General features: G+C 40.1%; 1 protein-coding gene across 1 annotated transcript in view; it reads right to left on the bottom strand.

Annotated features, from left to right (window-relative positions):
• Nucleotides 1–17,635, bottom strand: part of CRACD (capping protein inhibiting regulator of actin dynamics) — a 138,992-nt gene extending 121,357 nt beyond the window's left edge. The window contains exon 1 of the mRNA XM_059160739.1: nt 17,505–17,635. The gene's annotated coding sequence lies outside the window, so the exon portion shown is untranslated. The remainder of the gene's footprint in view (nt 1–17,504) is intronic.
• Nucleotides 17,636–18,402: the final 767 nt, after the last annotated feature.

Here is an 18,402-nt window from a genome sequence, read left to right on the forward strand (position 1 = left end):
AAATAAAATCTTAAAAAAAAAAAAAAAAAAAGAATGACAAAATCTGATTGTCGGACTCACCTGCCCTCCTCTCCTTCTCTATTACCCTTCAGCAGTTTTATCCTTCTCTTTTAACTTTTTAAACTATTTTTTAAAAAGATTTTATTTATTTATTTATTTGAGAGAGAGACAGTGAGAGAGAACATGAGAGGGGAGAAGGTCAGAGGGAGAAGCAGACTCCCCACGGAGCTGGGAGCCTGATGCAGGACTTGAGCCCGGGACTCTGGGATCATGACCTGAGCTGAAGGCAGTTGCTTAACCAACTGAGCCACCCAGGCGCCCAACTTTTTAAACTTTTATTACAATGTGCAATACTACCAAGGCTAATTTTTTTTTTAAAAGATTTTATTTATTTGACAGAGATCACAAGTAGGCAGAGAGGCAGGCAGAGAGAGAGAGAGAGATGCAGGCTCCCCACTGAGCAGAGAGCCCAATGTGGGGCTCGATCCCAGGACCCTGAGATCATGACCTGAGCTGAAGGCAGAGGCTTAACCCACTGAGCCACTCACACATCCCAAGGCTAATTTTTTGATAGGAAATATTCAGGAAACTTCATTAAGATCATAAGTATCCCCCCACTATCAGCAATGAGACAAGTGATTAGAGTGAAAATAAATTCTTTTGAAATTTCAAAATGATAGCACAAGTGAGGTTTTAAGACTTAGCCTACTTTATCTCCAAGTGATAGAATTATAAAGAATTTTAAAAAAGATTTTATTTATTTATTTGAAGCTTAAAAAGGGGGATACACCTGGGTGGTGCAGTTGGTTAAGGGTCTGACTCTTGATTTCGGCTCAGGTCATGATCTCAGGGTTGTGGGATCCAGTCCCCTGGTTGGGCTCTGAGCTCAGCGGGGAGTCTACTTGAGATTCTCTCTCTCCCTCTGCACTCCCTCTGCTTGCAGGGAGAGACAGAGCACGCACACGGGCCCACAAGTGCAAGCAGAAGGAGGGACAGCGGGAGAAGGAGGAGCAGGCTACTCACTGAGCAGGGAGATAGACGCAGGGCTCCATCCCAGGACCCCAGGATCATGACCTGAGCTGAAGGCAGATGTTTAACTGACTGAGCCATCCACGTGCCCAAAATAGAAAGGATTTTTTTTTATCTTCTTTAGATTCTTATTTATCTTCAAAATGTCTCATAATATTTTATGATTAGAAGAAACAAAAATTCAAAAGGTTTAACCTGAGTAAAAACTATTTTCACATATTTTAGAAAGATCTTTTTCCATATAAACTACTGATACACTATGGGTTTTTTTTTAAGATTTTACTTTTTAAGTATTCTCTACATCCAACACGGGGCTTGAACTCATGACCCTGAGATCAGGAGTGACATGTTCTACTGACTGAGCCAGCCAGGGGTCCCTAAACTGCTGGTATACTAATTAAAAATCAAATTTACCTATTCACTAAAGCTGGATCCTTAAGAACTTCTACTTGGCACTACTTCGATAGCTTAGCTCAAATTGCTCCATTTTCTCATCTTTGAAAGCCTGGGAAAGTCACATAATTTTTCAAATGTGGGGATTGAAAAACACAGAAAAAAGAAAAGTAAAAATCATTCATGATCCAGTTGGTAGGAAAAAATAAAATAAAAGCAAAATATCCCTCAACCCCAGTTTTCTTATATATGAACAAACTTATCTACAATACACTTTTTAAAATAAAAGAGAGATATACAATTTTTATCTTTTCACATGAAAGCATATCATGCACATCTACATTGGGCATCACATACACACACAAATACACATGAACCCTGCTCTTCTTAATGGCTATCTGAACCATGATTTATTTCGCCAATTCTCCTATTGCTGAGCAATAGATTTTTCCTTACCATTGCAAATATGGCTTCAATGAATATGTCTATATATGCGTTTTTATATACAGTGCTATTACTTCTGAAAAATTCTTTTTTTAAGTAGGCTCCATGCCCAGTGTGGAGTCCACTGTGGGTCTGGAACCCATGACCCTGAGATCAAGACTTGAGCTGAGATCACGTTGGACCCTTAACCAACTAAGCCACCCAGGCGCCCCTACTTCTGCACAATTCTTAAGAGTGTTATTCTTCAGTTAAAGAGAATTGACATTTTAAATTTTAAATAAATGCCATCAAATTAGCCTCTTACAAGGTTGACCAATTATACTCTCATAACATAGGAGTACCCCATTTCTCGCATCCTTTATTGCATATAACATTATCAGTGTTTTCCAAATGCTCTTAATCTGATTCCAAAAGAAGTTTTTTCATTCACATCCCAGAACATCTTTTCTTACAATTTTTGGTCGCTTGTGAAACTTCTGTAAATGTGCTCATATCCATGCCTACGTTTTCACTGTCTCTCTTACTGTTTGCTTTTATACACTTCATGGCTCAGCACCCCCCACTGATGTCAGCTGAGTCCCTTCTTCATGAAGCCCGGGGCTGAGGCTGCCCTTACACTGAAGGGACAGAAGCATCTAAGAACACAACGGCCTCATTAGTTAATTTAATCTTTCATTGCTCTCACATCCTAGAAAGAAAGAATAAAATATGCCATATTGCATGGAGCAGTGGGTGTGGTGCATAAACAATAAATCTTGGAACACTGGGGGGAAAAAAAAAGATGTCACCTGTTACAAATGACCCAAAGTATAAAGCTTTAACAGGGCTTTGCAATGTTCAAATACCAAGAGACAGCTTAGTGAAAAGCAACACACCACAGCATACACAACCATGAAGTTATTTTCTTCATTTGAAAAATTTCATGTGTACACAGAGCAGTAAGAATCACGGCACTCCGCATCACACTGTGAGCAGCCTTAAAGAGACAGAGCCATCCACTCCCACCAGAAAACTTGTAAATAACTGCACAGAACACTCCTATCATCCTTTGTAAAAATACCTGGATGTGTTATTAAAAAAAAAAAAACAAACAGAATAAAATTTATCAAAAAATGACAAATATTTGCTTAGAATGGTGAGTTTGGGAGATTATTTTTTTCTCTTCTTTAAATTCTCTAAGTGGTATTTTAATTTCATCATTTAGAAGTAAGTTTTAACTCTGAAATTAGAGTGGTCATGGTTGCACAACTCCATGAATATACTAAAAGCACAGAACTGTAAACCTTAAAAAGGTAAATTCAAGGGGCGCCTGGGTGGCTCAGTGGGTTAAGCCGCTGCCTTCGGCTCAGGTCATGATCTCAGGGTCCTGGGATCGAGTCCCACATCGGGCTCTCTGCTCAGCAGGGAGCCTGCTTCCTCCTCTCTCTCTGCCTGCCTCTCTGCCTGCTTGTGATCTCTCTCTGTCAAATAAATAAATAAAATCTTTAAAAAAAAAAAAAAAAAGGTAAATTCATGACATGTGTATTATTTCTCAATAAAGTTGTGATCTTTATAAAAGTAAAATTCTAAAGTTAAAAATACTGCATTGCAGGAGCAGGCAATATATGGGAACTCTGCTTTCTGTTCAATTTTGCTAATAAAACTAAAACTGCTCTAAGAAAATAAAGTATATTTTAAGAAAATACTACGATGCGGTTTTTAATTTCCCACTATTTTATGTTAAGAATTCTGGAAGGCAGTAGAATACATAAAAGTTATAGCACAGACAAACCTCTTTGCAACCCCTTGTTCTTGGCCACAATATCTGATAAGCAGTCAGTGAAATTTGTGTCAGCATATTCAAAAAATTCTGTGTGACTTTGATCCTAAGGCAACTTCTTGAGCCTGTGTAGTAGAGTGATCTATGCTTCCACTACACTTAGTAGAATTAACAATATTAAGATTGAGAGGGACAGTATCTTAGATATTCATTCTTTCTCTTTCTACTCTGGCTCAGGTTCTGGAGTCCCGGCTGAAAATTGCATTGCGTTGAACTATTTCATATAAAAAAATTAAGTTCTAGGTTAATTAAAAAGTCACTAAGAATAAATTGATTCCATTTATCACCAGTGTACTCTAATGGACACTGGGGACTAGCTATTCTTTAGAACTTTCTATTTGAAGGCTAAGCTAAAAAAGGGAGAACTTACAAATATTGCATCTAAAGTGCTAAACAAGAAGGCTTAATAATTAGTAAGATATAAGTGAACTGTTCTACTATAAAAAAAGGATAAAAATAGACTTCTGAATGTTTCTTTAATTTTTCAGTTCTTCAAGAAGATACATAAAAATAAAATCCATTTTTATTCCCAAATGATGAATGGAAACAAAAGAATATTTCTATGTTATGGCAGTCTGGTATATGGGATCGTACAAGTTTAAGTTAACTCCAAGTGTTATAAAATCTGTTGTTGAAAGCTCAGGTAGGAAAATGCCTCATCCTGAAAAGAAACTTGAGAAATCCTCAGAAGAAATCCTTAAATACTGGTTAGATTTCAAACTAAGGGCATAAGGAAATATTAGGTTCTTTTTAGCTAAGCCTATTTCTCACACCTAAATTAAGGTACTGCTAAAAACATGAAACAAGACTGAAACAGTATTTCCCGCAGAATTTCACATTTCTTCTTTTAGTTTGCTACCTTGATACAAGGCTTTTGGGGGGCTATATCTCGTTCAACTGACTGTGTTTTCAGATCATCTTCCCATGACCATGTAACTTAGAAGGGACATCTGTGACTGGAAATCAACTTTCGTTAAGGATTTCTTTTGCCCACTATACGTCAAGCTGTGGGGACTGACCTTCCCAAACTGCCACTCTGTTCTGAAAGAGGTGAGAAGGAGCCCTGAAAAAATGCAAACAAATAATAACCCAGAAGCTGAAAAAATACGAAGGAATCCACCTGAAGAATGAAAAAGGCTGGAGACTTTTGACCGAACTTAGGTGATCTATGGCTGCTTAGGTTTTATTAAATTTGAATCACTACCCATCAAAACAAAAACGAGTCACCTAAGGTTAATACTTTGGTCTCATTTTAAAGTATATTATTTTCTCTATGCCTTTTATTTTCCCTTCAACTTCAAGGGTACCAATCCTCTATTCAGTCTTGTTTTATCGTCTTTTTTTTTTTTAAGTCAGCAGGGGGAAGGGACACATTTTCTTGTTCTATTTTATGGGCACTAAAAGGACATGGCCATGGCTCTAAGAAAAGTGTTACTTGTGAAGTCATATAGAGCACAATGCCTGGCACAATTAGATAATAAACTCGCATTAAGTAGAGAGTGAGAATTCTGCTTAGTGAGGTTCTGTGATCTACTTCATCACAGGTGCAAAGCAGTTCAGTGCATACTGTTTTTTCCTATTTCCATATTAACGACTACCTCCTACCCCATCTAAGGGACATTTAGACAAATATCTTGCTGTATTACAGGAGAGTAGGAATGAGACAGATCATTATGTGTCTGTTTCTTCCCTGATTAAATGCCAGAGTCAACTTCTAATGTCAAAGACCTACAATAACACAAATACGCTCTGGGGAAGGTGCCTTGTCCTACCTTCTGTTCGAGGCTCATGGTCAAATGGACTACATAATTTCTCATGATTTAAAGAAATAACAGCTTATAATGAAGCCTGGTTTATTTGGAGTTTGGATAAGAAATACTTGAGAAATCAACTTTATAATCACAGAATTGCGAAGATGAGCCACACGGCAAAATAAAGCTATGGTTTCTAATGAGGTAAGATAATGCTGTCAAGGGAGCCGCATAATCAAGGAAAAAAGAAAAACATTCTCCCCTGCCCCCCCCCCCAAAAAAACTTACCCTAAACAATAAGGAACTAGGAAGGCCTAATAGATTTCTTTGTGTCCTCCCTTAGGGATACAGTAAAAGCTTTATAACGTGAGTCCCAGAATATTACTCTGGGGCCACACTCTCACACACTGGCAAGCCATACTGGCCAGAGGGCCTGTGTTGTTGAGTGGGGGCAAAAAGAGAAAAAGAGAAGTTCAGCGCAGGCATAATGTAGAATGTCTTCCAAAGCTCTCAGTTCCCCTAATTTTGATTTCTACTTTCCCAAAGAGGAAAGTTTATAAAATCCAAATAAGCTATTTTAAACCTATTTTTCTTAAAGGAGAGAAACTGCTCCAGATAAAACAAAACAAAAAGACATAATACCTAGGAAATCCATCAGCAAGAATGAATTCGTATACACAGATCCTTTATATCTCTGCCAAGAAAGGTGGGGTAAATCCAATCACTGTTGGTTTCCATGTACATCATTGGAAGGAATTTTGGGAGAAAAAAATGAAATGAGAATTTAAAGTCAAAATATTCTGATCACTAGTAGTAAAAACAGATGTATTTTAGGGCTCCTTCAATGCAATATATTATGACAATTCCTATTTATATGGTATTATTGAAGGATGAGGTTAACTAAATGTTATTCCTTTCAATATCACCAAAAATAAAAGCATTTTGAACAGAAATTTTTCTATAATACATTGTATGTACATGAATAGAATATAAACTGTTCCTGGGGTCTCAGGGCCATTGCTATTAGTTTCAAGGCAATAAAGTGATGTCTTAAAGGACGCATTCAAGATGGTCTGTTCCTATCAGTGCCCTGGTGCCTTAAAACATTTCTGTGCCCATTTTATTTTTTTTTTTTTTATTTTTTTTTTTTTAAAGATTTATTTATTTGACAGAGAGAAATCACAAGTAGACAGAGAGGCAGCCAGAGAGAGAGAGAGAGGGAAGCAGGCTCCCCGCTGAGCAGAGAGCCCGATGCGGGACTCGATCCCAGGATCCTGAGATCATGACCTGAGCCGAAGGCAGCGGCTTAATCCACTGAGCCACCCAGGCGCCCCTCTGTGCCCATTTTAAAGTAAGTTTTCGTGTGTTTAACTGTCACTTCTTACTAGTTGGTGAGTCTGATTCTCATAATTCCTTCTCCTTTTAAATCTGTGCTTCGTGTGCCTGTGAAAGAGTAGATTAAATGACCTAGCAGGACAGAATTCTATGTAGAGAGAGAATCACTAGGTGTCAGGCGGAAGTCTAAGAAGCTCCCCCCGGAGTTTGGAGGATGAATGGCATCTGTTTTAGCTGCCTTTGCTTTGCTGTGTTCCAGGAAGTTGAGGTTACTGTACAAGTAATTTATGGTTAAATCCGAGTAGTTCTGTACACTAGAAGCAGTAAGGAGAAGATGGCTTTTGTCTCTTTAATTTGCCGCTCAGAGTAGCCACTCAGTACCGTACCTGAAGCAACAGCACCCAGAGTCTCATTATGGACATTCTGTGTGAGTTTAATTTCCTCCATGGCCATGAGTTTGTTAAACGTTACTGAAATTAAAAGTACAGCATACAATCTGTAAGAGCAAACTTACGAAATTGTAAAAAGCAAACAAAACCACATTCATATCATCAATTCTGTCCTATACCTTCCACTTCAACGAAAGAAAACACATTACCCTTCATCATACGGATGCGTATAATTTGTAATAAAATGGAAGAGATGGGGGGAAACAAACTGATACCTGTAATAAAACACTAAAATTATTATTGCATTTCACAGTCTATAAAAACGGCACATTCACAGAATTACAGTCTCCATTAAACTGCTGACCCCTGCGAAGGGGGAGAAATTTACTGCACTCCTCACACCTGAAAGGGAAAGGTAGGATTAGTTCATGGAGGCTTTCCCATTCAGTATTAATGGAGTCAGTGTTTACACTAGAGGAAACTACAGAACTCCCAAACTATGAAGAAAACTCTACCTTGTCAAATACACACCTTCCCACATCTTATCTCTTCTGTATCAAAATGCTCTCTGATATCCAAAAATTTGTATTGTTATTATAGCGTAATTTCTTATAATGTTTTAAAGCTAAAAGAATAGTAGGCTTATAAAATACAACAATAATCATGATAATGTTTTCTTTTGTTCCCATACTATTTTCCAAGTAGTTCAACAAATTTTGCAAATATTCGTTCTCACAGAGGTTGTTTATTAGGAAAAAAATGATCTTGGATTGACAAACTAAGGCAAAAATGATTTTTGAAACATTTAAATTTATATGAAGGTTGAATGTTACTCTCCTGCTTTGCCAGGTATAACAAGTTTCCATTCTAAGTTCTATTTCTTTACAAAAACCAAATTCTATCTGCTTTTCTAGCTATGCCCATAGCACCCATCTTCCTACCTGGTGAAAGTAATCACCTAAACTATCCTAATACCATAATGTCTTTTTTTCTTTTTTAACTTTCTTCTACTTTTTCAAATACTAACCACATTTTTTATTAAGTATTACTTTCTCTGCATTCCTATAAATTTTAAACTTATATAAATTTAAAATTTTAAACTTAGATAAATTTAGAATTAAAAAAATAATTTTTTTAAATTTTTAAACTTCTGATCTCTATAATTTATACAGCTTTTATCATCTATTTCTTTCTTTCTTTCTTGATCTTATTTATTTGAGAGAGAGAGAAAGTAGAGGGAGCAAGAGAGAGCATGAGCAGGCTTGAGAGACAGAGGGAGAAAGAAAAGTAGACTCCCCACTCAGCAGGGAGCCTGATGTGGGGTTTAATCCCAGGTCCCTGGGATCATGACCTGAGCAGAAAGCAAGTAGTTGACTGATTGAACCACCCCAAGATGGCCACTTTCTAATCCCCAGAACCTGTAAACATGTTACCTTACATAGCAAAGGGGCTTTGCAGACATGATTAAGCCAAGGATGTTGAGATGAGAAGATTATCCTGGATTTCTGAGGTAGGCCCAATGCAATCACAATGACCCTTACAAGAGAGGCAAGAGTGTCAGGAGTCATAGGAAGAGGGATGGTGACAGAAGCAGGGGTCAGAGAAAGACTGGAAGATGCTAGTAAACGGGAGACTATGGCACCTCGAATATGCCATTTTCGCATATTGATTATTTTGAATTAAAGTTACTTGGGGGTAATCAGTGCAAGAAGGACACTCTTAACTCTCCTGTGTGTCCCCCCTGAAAGCAGGAAATAAATCTCTCATGTGAAGGGTACCCTCCAAATGCCAGGAAGGTAGAAGATTCAAAACTTATTACCTCAAGACTTCCACAGGTTAGCCAGGGAGGCAAGTCAGGGCCAAGAAGCTGTATAAACAACCTTGGTTACTTTTTCCCTAATTTGGTACCCCAAACCCAGACCTTTTTGTTCTGTCAATTCTTCACAAATTTATTGTCTGTCTAAGAGGTGCAGAAGCTTCCTGCTCTGGTTACTTCTCTGAGTCTCGTGTTTTCAGGGGGCTCCAGGATGTATGAAACCAAATTTGTTTTCTTTCCTGTTTATCCATCTTATGTCCATTTCATTATTAAACCAGGCAAAGAACCTAGAAGGAAACATTTTTCCACCCCCTACACTACATTGCTGGCCTTGAGGATGGGAGGAAGAAATCAGAGGTCAAGGACGTAGGCAGTCTCTAGAAGCCACTGAAAAGGCAAGACAAGGGATTCTCCGCCTTGAGCATCCAAAAGGAACATTGCCCCACTAGCTCATTTTAGACTTCTGACCTCCAGAACTTGCATTGCTTTCAGCCAGTAACTTCAAGGGAATTTGTTAGAACAGCAAGAGGAAACTAATATACATCTTCAGAAAATTATCAAGGTTTTTCTGGTCAGATAATTTTGGGAAACATCATTCACTCTATCTCCCTCTCAGTGCCTACAATTTAGGAAGTCCTACAGTAAATAATCCTGTTTAACTTTGTTTAACTAAAATTTTCCATAAGTTCTGACCTTAGACATTTGTACGGGCTATTGAACTGGAACTTACTTTGGGAAACAATGGTTTAAGGATGTATGCTATGGACGATGGCATCCAGAAAGATGCCCACATTCACTAATGTAGACTGAAATTCCATCCACTGATGCCATTTCAGTGAATTATTATTGAGTGTCCATTATAGCTCTTCATGTAACAGGTACTGGAAGAGGGAAGAAGGGACGAGATATAAAGACAAAAGAAAATATTACTGATTCCAAGGAAATTATCATTTCATATGGGATATAACATATTTACCCAAAAGTATAAACCGGGTAGAAAATGTTATGTTCTGTGTGCATATACAGGGGCAGAATGAGCTGTTATGGAAGTCTGGAGGCAAGAAAATGAGTAATTTATGGGAAGCAAGGAGTGTCAGAGAACGAATTATGGACGAGCTGGCATCTGATTTTGTCTTTGAAGGCCAGGAAGGCTGAGCGGAAGAGAGAGAAGAGAAGGAGCGCGTTTCGGAGTCGTGGCACCAGGTGATCACTGGCACTGTCTATCCGGGAACTAAGCAGTTCCCTACTGGGAAAGGTAAGACAAACCTTGGTAAGCCATATCTTTGTCTGCGCAATCATCAGAAGTATAAATTGGTGTACCAGTTCCAGAAAATTCTGAAGTCCTTATAAAAACACCAAAATTTATGGCAAATAAACGAACATCAAATGACATGTTTTTAAAATACACAAGTATTGGGGCACCTGGGTTTCAGCTCTTTGGGTAGAAGATCTCAGCTCTGGTCTTAATCTTGGGGTCATGGGTTTGGACCCCATGTTGGGCTCCTTGCTAGACGTGGAACCTCCTAAGAAAAATAAATAAAGTAAAATACAGTAGGGGCGCCTAGGCGGCTCAGTCAGTCATGTCTTTGGCTCTGGTCATGATCTCCAGGTCCTGGGATCAAGTTCGGTGTTGGGCTCCCCATTCGGCAGGGAGTCTGCTTTTCCTTCTCCCTCTGCTCATGCCCTATCTCTGTCTCTCTCTCAATAAATAAATGAAATCTTATAAGACATAAGATATAGAATCTTATCTATAAATAAGACATAGAAGTATATATAACCAAATACTTAATATAAAACTTTATCTTATGTGCTCCTTTTGGGGTATCTTTCTGCATGGAGTGGACTTTCTGAGGTTCCTTAAAATACATACTCAGTAAACTTTAGACTAAAGATGTTTTTTTGCTTTTCCTGGCTAATCTTCTACTGGTAAGGGTGGCTTTCTTGATTGTTCCTTGGACCCCTAAACTTCAGTTCAGAATTGGAGTCACCTACTCCAAAAAGTTTCAATACCAACTCAGCATGAAGACTACACGTTAATAGTAAATGCTAAAGGAAGACCATCCCTGTGCTACTTTAGCTTCCTGTTTGGTGTCAGTTTTAGTCTCCTTGGGAGCAAAAACTAGCTCACTGTTCGTTCTTTGTAAGCCGAGACTCCAGAGCAGGGGAGGCATTCAACACACATTTGTTGAAATGGTGAAAGGATTATCAGAGTGAAATCTTGGCTCCACTCAAACCGATTTAGAAAAAGAACTTTTTTAAACGTTTATTTCAACACGAAGAAGAAAGATTAAAACACATGGCAGTTTAGAGATAAGGAATTCAACAGAATTTTTTGGTGGGGAGTGGCCTTTAGCTCCTAGAAGAAACAGGCTTATCACTTTCTAGAAGAGATGCCTATACTGTCCATGGGCTTGATCCAGAGATAGTGGCCAACCACGGAGTTATTTTCTGAAGTTTCATTAGAGAAAAAAAGGGCAGGATTTAGAGGATCACAGCCTCCTCCCAAGAAACATATTCACATAGGTGTGACCTCTGGAGATTGTGTGCCCCCACCCCGAGCCCCATTTGTCTGGCAAACACCTTCTCATCTTTCAAGAGGGCTCAGATGACACCCCTGGGGAGGCCCTGCGGCTGCCTTTGGCAGTTGTTCACCCTGCCCTTTGTGTTGCCCAGCACTCTGTGCACAACTCTCTCAAATATCACTAATCACATTTTATACGGTTATCTGCTTACATATCTGAATTCAATTCCATAAAGTTCTGCTAGGGCAATGTTGGATTCAGAGGCTCCAGGGCAAGGACTCTGGCCTTTAGAAGCTACCTTCTCCTCCGGAGGACAGACAAGTATACAACTACTTCTAATGCTCGGCGACCGCAGGAGGACATGCGTGGAGGGGAGTTCATACCCTGGGCCCTCCGCACAGTGCCTGGCACAGGACGAGCTCCACACATGTCAGTGGAGGGAGGGAGACAGAAAGAGATGAAAGAAGAGGGAGGAAGAGCGATCAACAGAAGTGCCCCAGCCCATCCCTGTTGCTGCTCTGTGATGTCAACTCATTGGTTACTCTCCAGCTGGTATTCTCAGGTCCCTGGAAGATATTTCGGAGCAGACAGTCGATGCCTCAGCCACACCTGGCGCAGAACACACTCACGATAACCACCATCTGAGGGCAGCGAGCCGTAATTTGTCCTCCATTTAACGGTCCTGCCACTCCCAGGGAATCTGCCCGAGAGAGACTTCCAGAGGTTGCATTTGCTGAAAGCACTAGCTCTATGCCAATTTAATTCTCGAGTTCTGCATCACTAGACCAGCAGGATATTTTGCTCCTGCAAAAAGATTTAACTAGAATTTGGGTCCCCTCAGAACCTTGTTTGCCATCCAGCTGCCCCTTTCTCTGCCAGCTTCATCTCTGCAACCTACCTTGGGTTACTGTGGCAGAGAGAGAGAGAGAGGAATCTCATGTCAGGCCCCTGCTGCCTGCATCCCGAGGCCCTCCCTGAGCAGCCTCTGTTCCAGGGGGGAGAGAAGGGAGGCGGCAGGATGGTCAGCCTCCTCTACAGATGACAGTGTAAAGTATTTCTCAAATTTTCATCTTCAACAGCTGGTATCATTCAACTCCCCGGGGGGAGACTACGCTTTGTTGCTTAGCTAGCAATATAATCTCTAGCTATCCCGATGCCAAAGTATCAGTTACAGGTTCATCTGGATGATGGGATAAATTGGGGTTCAGACCACTAGACGACACAAACTGGAGGTGGGGGGAAGGATGCCAGAGGGGACTGACCGCCATCCTGAAGTAAAGCTGAATTCTTCATATCCTTCCAAATTAAGTAACATTAACTTAAATCTAAACTGCGAGTTATCTCTGAAGAGAAACCCACCCGCAGCAGAAGTGAAGCAGGTATTCCTGAAGAGCGTTTTTTTTTTCCTTCGAGGGCCTAATCAGAGAGACATTAATACTCCAGCAGCACCCCAGCTCTCCCACTGTTATGACAAGAGGAGACTGATATAAAAATGACTTGTGTTTAAAAATAAATGTTTTACCAGACACAAAAAGTCACATCCTGTATGATTCCCTTTATATTAAATAGCTAGAATAGATAAATCCCTAGAGACAGAGAGCAGATGGGTGGTTGTCAGTGGTTGAGGGGAAGGAGAAATGGGGAATAATTGCTTAACATGTATGGGGTTTTTTAATTTGGGGGGCAGTGAAAATGTTCTGGGATAGTTGCTCAACACTGTGAATGTACTAATGGCCACTAAATCATTCACTTTAAAATGGCTAATTTGGGGGTGCCTGGGTGGCTCAGTGGGTTAAAGCCTCTGCTCTGGGCTCAGGTCACGATCAGGGTCCTGGAATCGAGCCCTACATCGGGCTCTCTGCTCAGCAGGGAGCCTGGTTCCTCCTCTCACTCTACCTGCCTCTCTGCCTGCCAACTTGTGATCGCTCACTGTCAAATAAATAAATAAGATCTTTAAAAAATATAAAAAATAAAATGGCTAATTTGGGCTAATTGGCTAATTGCACCTGATTGACGCAGGCAGTTAAGTGTCCTACCCTTGGTTGCGCCTCAGATCATGATCTCAGGGTTGTGGGATCAAGCCCCCTGAGCAGCCCCACGTCAGGCTCTGCACTGAGGAGGCAGAGTCGGCCTCAGATTCTCTCTCCCTTGCCCCTCCTGCCCATAAGCACACATGCTCTCTCTCCCAAATAATAAATAAATAAATCTTTAAAATGGCTATTATTATGCTATGTGAATTTCATCCGAATTTAAAAAAAAATAAATGTTTTATAATTAAATGTTTTCTAACTGAAGGCCTCAGTGTTTCTCATTTCTCAACCATTTACCACTACTGGGAAATAAGGAGGATTTTATTCCCATTCTGCAGTGATAAGAGGGATTAAGTAGGCCACTAAGTTCTAATACTTGTCACCTTTAGGCCTTTCTTGTGAAAAGCCTCGTATTTTCCCAGAATGTCTGCAGCAGGGAAGTAATTCAAACCAGTGACCCCTGACTCGCTCGGCCCTTGACAATTAGCAGCAGCCACCGCAGCAAGAGCAGCAACTGTTTCTCTGCCTTACCGGGTGCCAGCCAGGTCCTCAAAAGTCGGTGGGGCGCACCTGTGTTCACTGACCTCTGAGCCCGCCCCCCATGCCAGACCCAGGGGACCTTGCTGCATTCTGGGCAGTGGCCAGCTGTGGTGGGGACGGCAGACAAAGACTGTGGATCATTTTCATTCAGAAGGAAAATATGAAGACCTAGCTCTTGCCACACTCTCTCAGGATCAAAGAAAATCGATTTTAACAGAGTAGAAGCATCTTTGGAAGAGAGGCAGTTTTCCCTTTTGTGATTCTAAGAAGAATATATGCTTCAACACAAAGATCCAAGCCAGTCAGCTGTTAAGTGAAAAGTGAAGCCCAAGAACTTGGGAGGAATAAATACATACTGAGAAAAGAGGTAAAAAGAAGGGGCCTTGAAAAGAAACTACAAGACTGTCACCACAAATCATGGACAGCAAGTCTCTAAAAGCAGAAAGGGGCCTGCCCTCTCTCACCCCACACCATGCAGTCAGGGCCATGGACAAGGAAGCCTCGCAAGCCCTCAGCCAAGTAACTTTCTGAACCACTGAGTATGTCTCACATTCTACTTCTTGACATAGCTCTAATTTTTCTGTTTTGACCTTCTGATCTTTTTTCCAACCACCCTTTGTCTCACCACCCAGACTTAACACTTAGCTTGAGGATTTGTTTTACCTTGAGCAGGATCTAGAGATTCCTCTGGGAACACTGCCTTTGGTGGTTTTGTGCACATTTAACCTGACCCAGGGATGTCACCCTCATGACGTCATGGAAAAGTGTTCAGTCCTGTTTTGGTGTACCCTTCCTTTTCTCAGGTGCATCCTTCAAGACTAAGACTAAAAATAAAGCTCTAATGCTGGCTCACAAATGGCCAGACAAATTCAGTATTAAAAAAGAATTTTTTTAATATAATGAGAAAGGGAAATATATTAAATGCTCTAAAAATCCCCTAATTCTACTGTAATATGCCAACTGACTCAATCATATATTTTTCTATGTTGTATAAGAAAAACCCATGTATTGTCACAAAATGTTCTACACACCACAGAAATTACGGTATTAATTTTCTGGGAAAATTCTGAAAACAGAGAAATAGCATCTGTTTCCTGTGTCTTGTAATGCTATGGAATGAAATGCAAAATGGGAAGTGGGTTACGGAGGAGGCATCTACCTTTCCTTTGATAGGAATGCTGAGATAGAGCATCAATTTTGAGCTATCTTGAGGTTAAGCAGTACGGACAGGGACTGCAACGCTGCAGTGTGCAGTTCCTGTCCTCAGCCAGAACCGTCCCTGTCACCTCCAACTTCACATCCCTGCCACAGGTGCGCACTGACCTGCTCTTCTGCTTACTGACGGACTCTGGGCAAGTCACTTATGCTTTCTGAACCTGCTTCTCCGCTAGTATGATGGGAAGAATAACACCTACTGTTAATTATTATTACGGGCTATTAATTTTTATTATGAGTTAAAATGTGCCCCCCAAAAGGTATACTTAAGGGCTAACCCTCAGTACCTCAGAATGTGAGCTTATCTGGAAAGAAGGTGAGATCATACTGGAGTAGGATCCTGAATCCAGTATGCCTGTCATCCTTCTAAGAAAAGGAAAGACAGCCCTGGGAAGACACCAACACACAGGGAGAATGACATCGGAAGACAGAGGCAGAGACTGATGTGATGTGGCACCAGACCCAGGAAAGCCAAGGATCGCTGGCCCCCACCACACCTATGAAGGGGCAAGGAAGGATTCTCCCCTTTATGTCTCAGAGGGAGCACTGCCCTCTCTCCTTTTTTTTTTTTTTTTTTTTAAATTACACTCAGTTAGCCAGCGTAGAATACATCATTAGTTTTTAATGTAGTGTTAAACGATTCATTAGCTGCATAGAATACCCAGTGTCTCTCTTGATTTCAGACTCCTAGGCTCCAGATCTGTGAGACAATACATTTCTGCTCTTTCAAGCCACCTACTTTGTGGTACTATGTTACAGTTGCCCTAAGAACTAACACAGTGAGAGAGCCATAACTTATTTGGTGTGTGTGTACGTGTATGTATTTTAAATGCAGAAGAAACACACACAGAAAAAAACCAAGTAGGCAGGAAGAAAACAAGGTAACTTTTCTTAGGCATTTGAAGTAAGGAAGTGACATTTTCTCTGGAGCTGACGCTGCATCTCTAAACTCAGCTTCCCACTACCATCCTGTCCAGTCTCGGCGCCAGCACATCGGCCTCCTGGCTATGACCGAAATAGCCCACCTTGTTCACTCCTTAGGGCTTTTGCTTCACCTGCTTCCTTTGCCTAGAACATGTCCACGGGGAACTGTGACTTCCTATCTTTCCTCAATGAAGCTGACCCTGGATGTTCCATTTAACACTGCAGTGTGTACTCCTGCGTCACCCGGCACCTCCAAGTCCCCTTAGGTTTTCTTTCTCTTGTTTCCATATTCTTACTGGCTTCTAATAGCCTAGTACTTTATTTATTTCTCTATTACATGCATTATTTATTATCTGTTTCCCACGATGCTAGAACATAAGCTCCACGAGGGCCTAGATCTTCATGTTTTGCTCACTGATGTGAACAAACACCTAAAACAGTACCTGGTTCATAATGGGTACTTGACAAAGATTCTTTAAAACCCATTATTTATTTTTAATTAACCACTTTATGAAGCTGTACGTGCGTACTATAAAACATTAGAAAAATTAAAAACTTCAAGTTCCCACCATCCAATAATATCTTGCAAGTTATGATAAATCAGAATGGTTTTCATCTTCTTTTAGGTGACTGCCTAAGGAATTCTGTCTTTTAAGGCAAAATGGAATGAATAACATCCATCTTACATGACTTGGTGCATGGATTACATGAAATAGTGTATCTAAACACTTAATATAGTACTCATACAGGTATTTTCTTTCCTTTGATCTTGTCTTTAACTTTCATCCTTTGCCCCATCTTCTAAAAAGTAGCAGGTACTTGTAGACAAAAGAACAGTACAATGTTGTTCTTATGGGGGAGGGGGTGGGGGGTCTCCTACACCTGACACTCAATATGGAGTCCCCAAATTCACAGTACCAAGTTCTATGGCCCAAATGCACCATGAGACACAAGGTCACTAACTATTCCACAGAATTTTATAACAGCAACAAAAGAATAAACAGTGATAATTACATTTTATATTATATCCTCCCATTTGCAAAAGCTTTTCATATTAATTTTTTTTATACAGATGAAAGAAAGGGGCTCAGAGAATTTAAGTGATGTGGCCAAGTTTATACAGCTGCTAAGAGCTGAGAATTAAATCTAGAATTAGAAGATCCTCAGCAACAAGGATCTTTTAACTTGACAGTGAAATGCATACTATCCATTTCTAGCATGCCATTCACAATAAATAAAATGTTCTTTAGTACTTTATAAGCTACTTCCTTCCCCATCCTCTAAACAAATGACTTACCTATCTTAACAGCCACACGTCCTTTCCTTGCTGGGTAACTCTTCACCAAAATTTTCTTCTTGTAAGAAGGAGATCAGTGGTTAAGTGTGCCAGGAAATGGAGTACATTGCTGAGAAAAACCTGGGAGTCACTGCTCTTGTGAACTGTTGAGAAAAAAACAAAACGTCAAGAGCTTTATATCTTCAGTTCTCTTGGGAAGCCTCAAAATGAATCTCTTTTTCATTCCAGCAGAACTCGGTACAAAGGAGTGTTTTTATTTTTTTTCCTGAGGTTTTAAATTAGGTTTCATAAAATTAAAGTTCCTTAGCCTAAATTTATTCTATTGCCTTAAAAGCATTTATTATAAATTGTTTCTACATTTGAAGGGACTGAAAGCATCCTCTCCATGAATACCAAGGTGCCCAATCCTTCTTACATACAGAATTATCATATTTATCTTTTTAAATTTTATTTTTTTCAGTGTTCCAAAATTCATTGTTTATGCACCACATCCAGTGCTCCATGGTAGTTTACCCAAAATTCAAGGAGCTAGAAGATACTAATTCAACCTAGCAGAGAATTAAAAGCCGTAATCATTAGATTGTTCCCTCCCCCAGAAGTAGCAAAGGCACCTTTTTATTCAAATACCAATCACAGAGTTAATTTAATGGGCTCCCTGTGGGTAGGGCATGCACAATCTCTTAAAAAACATACCGGAATGAAAACCGTCACCCGGTAACCATAGATTTTAACTGAAATGGATGTGGGAAATGTCTAGGAGACACTCCCCCCGCCCCCCCCCCCAAATTCAGATATGCGTTTTGCATAGCTAGGAAAAGAAGACAAAGTTCTGAGGCAATGACTCAGAAAGAAATCTCTTCAAATCTCAGGATGACAACGGCTGTCTGGGCCGGAGGAG

Source organism: Mustela lutreola, chromosome 1, assembly GCF_030435805.1.
Source record: "Mustela lutreola isolate mMusLut2 chromosome 1, mMusLut2.pri, whole genome shotgun sequence".
In the NCBI taxonomy this organism is placed as follows: domain Eukaryota; kingdom Metazoa; phylum Chordata; class Mammalia; order Carnivora; family Mustelidae; genus Mustela; species Mustela lutreola.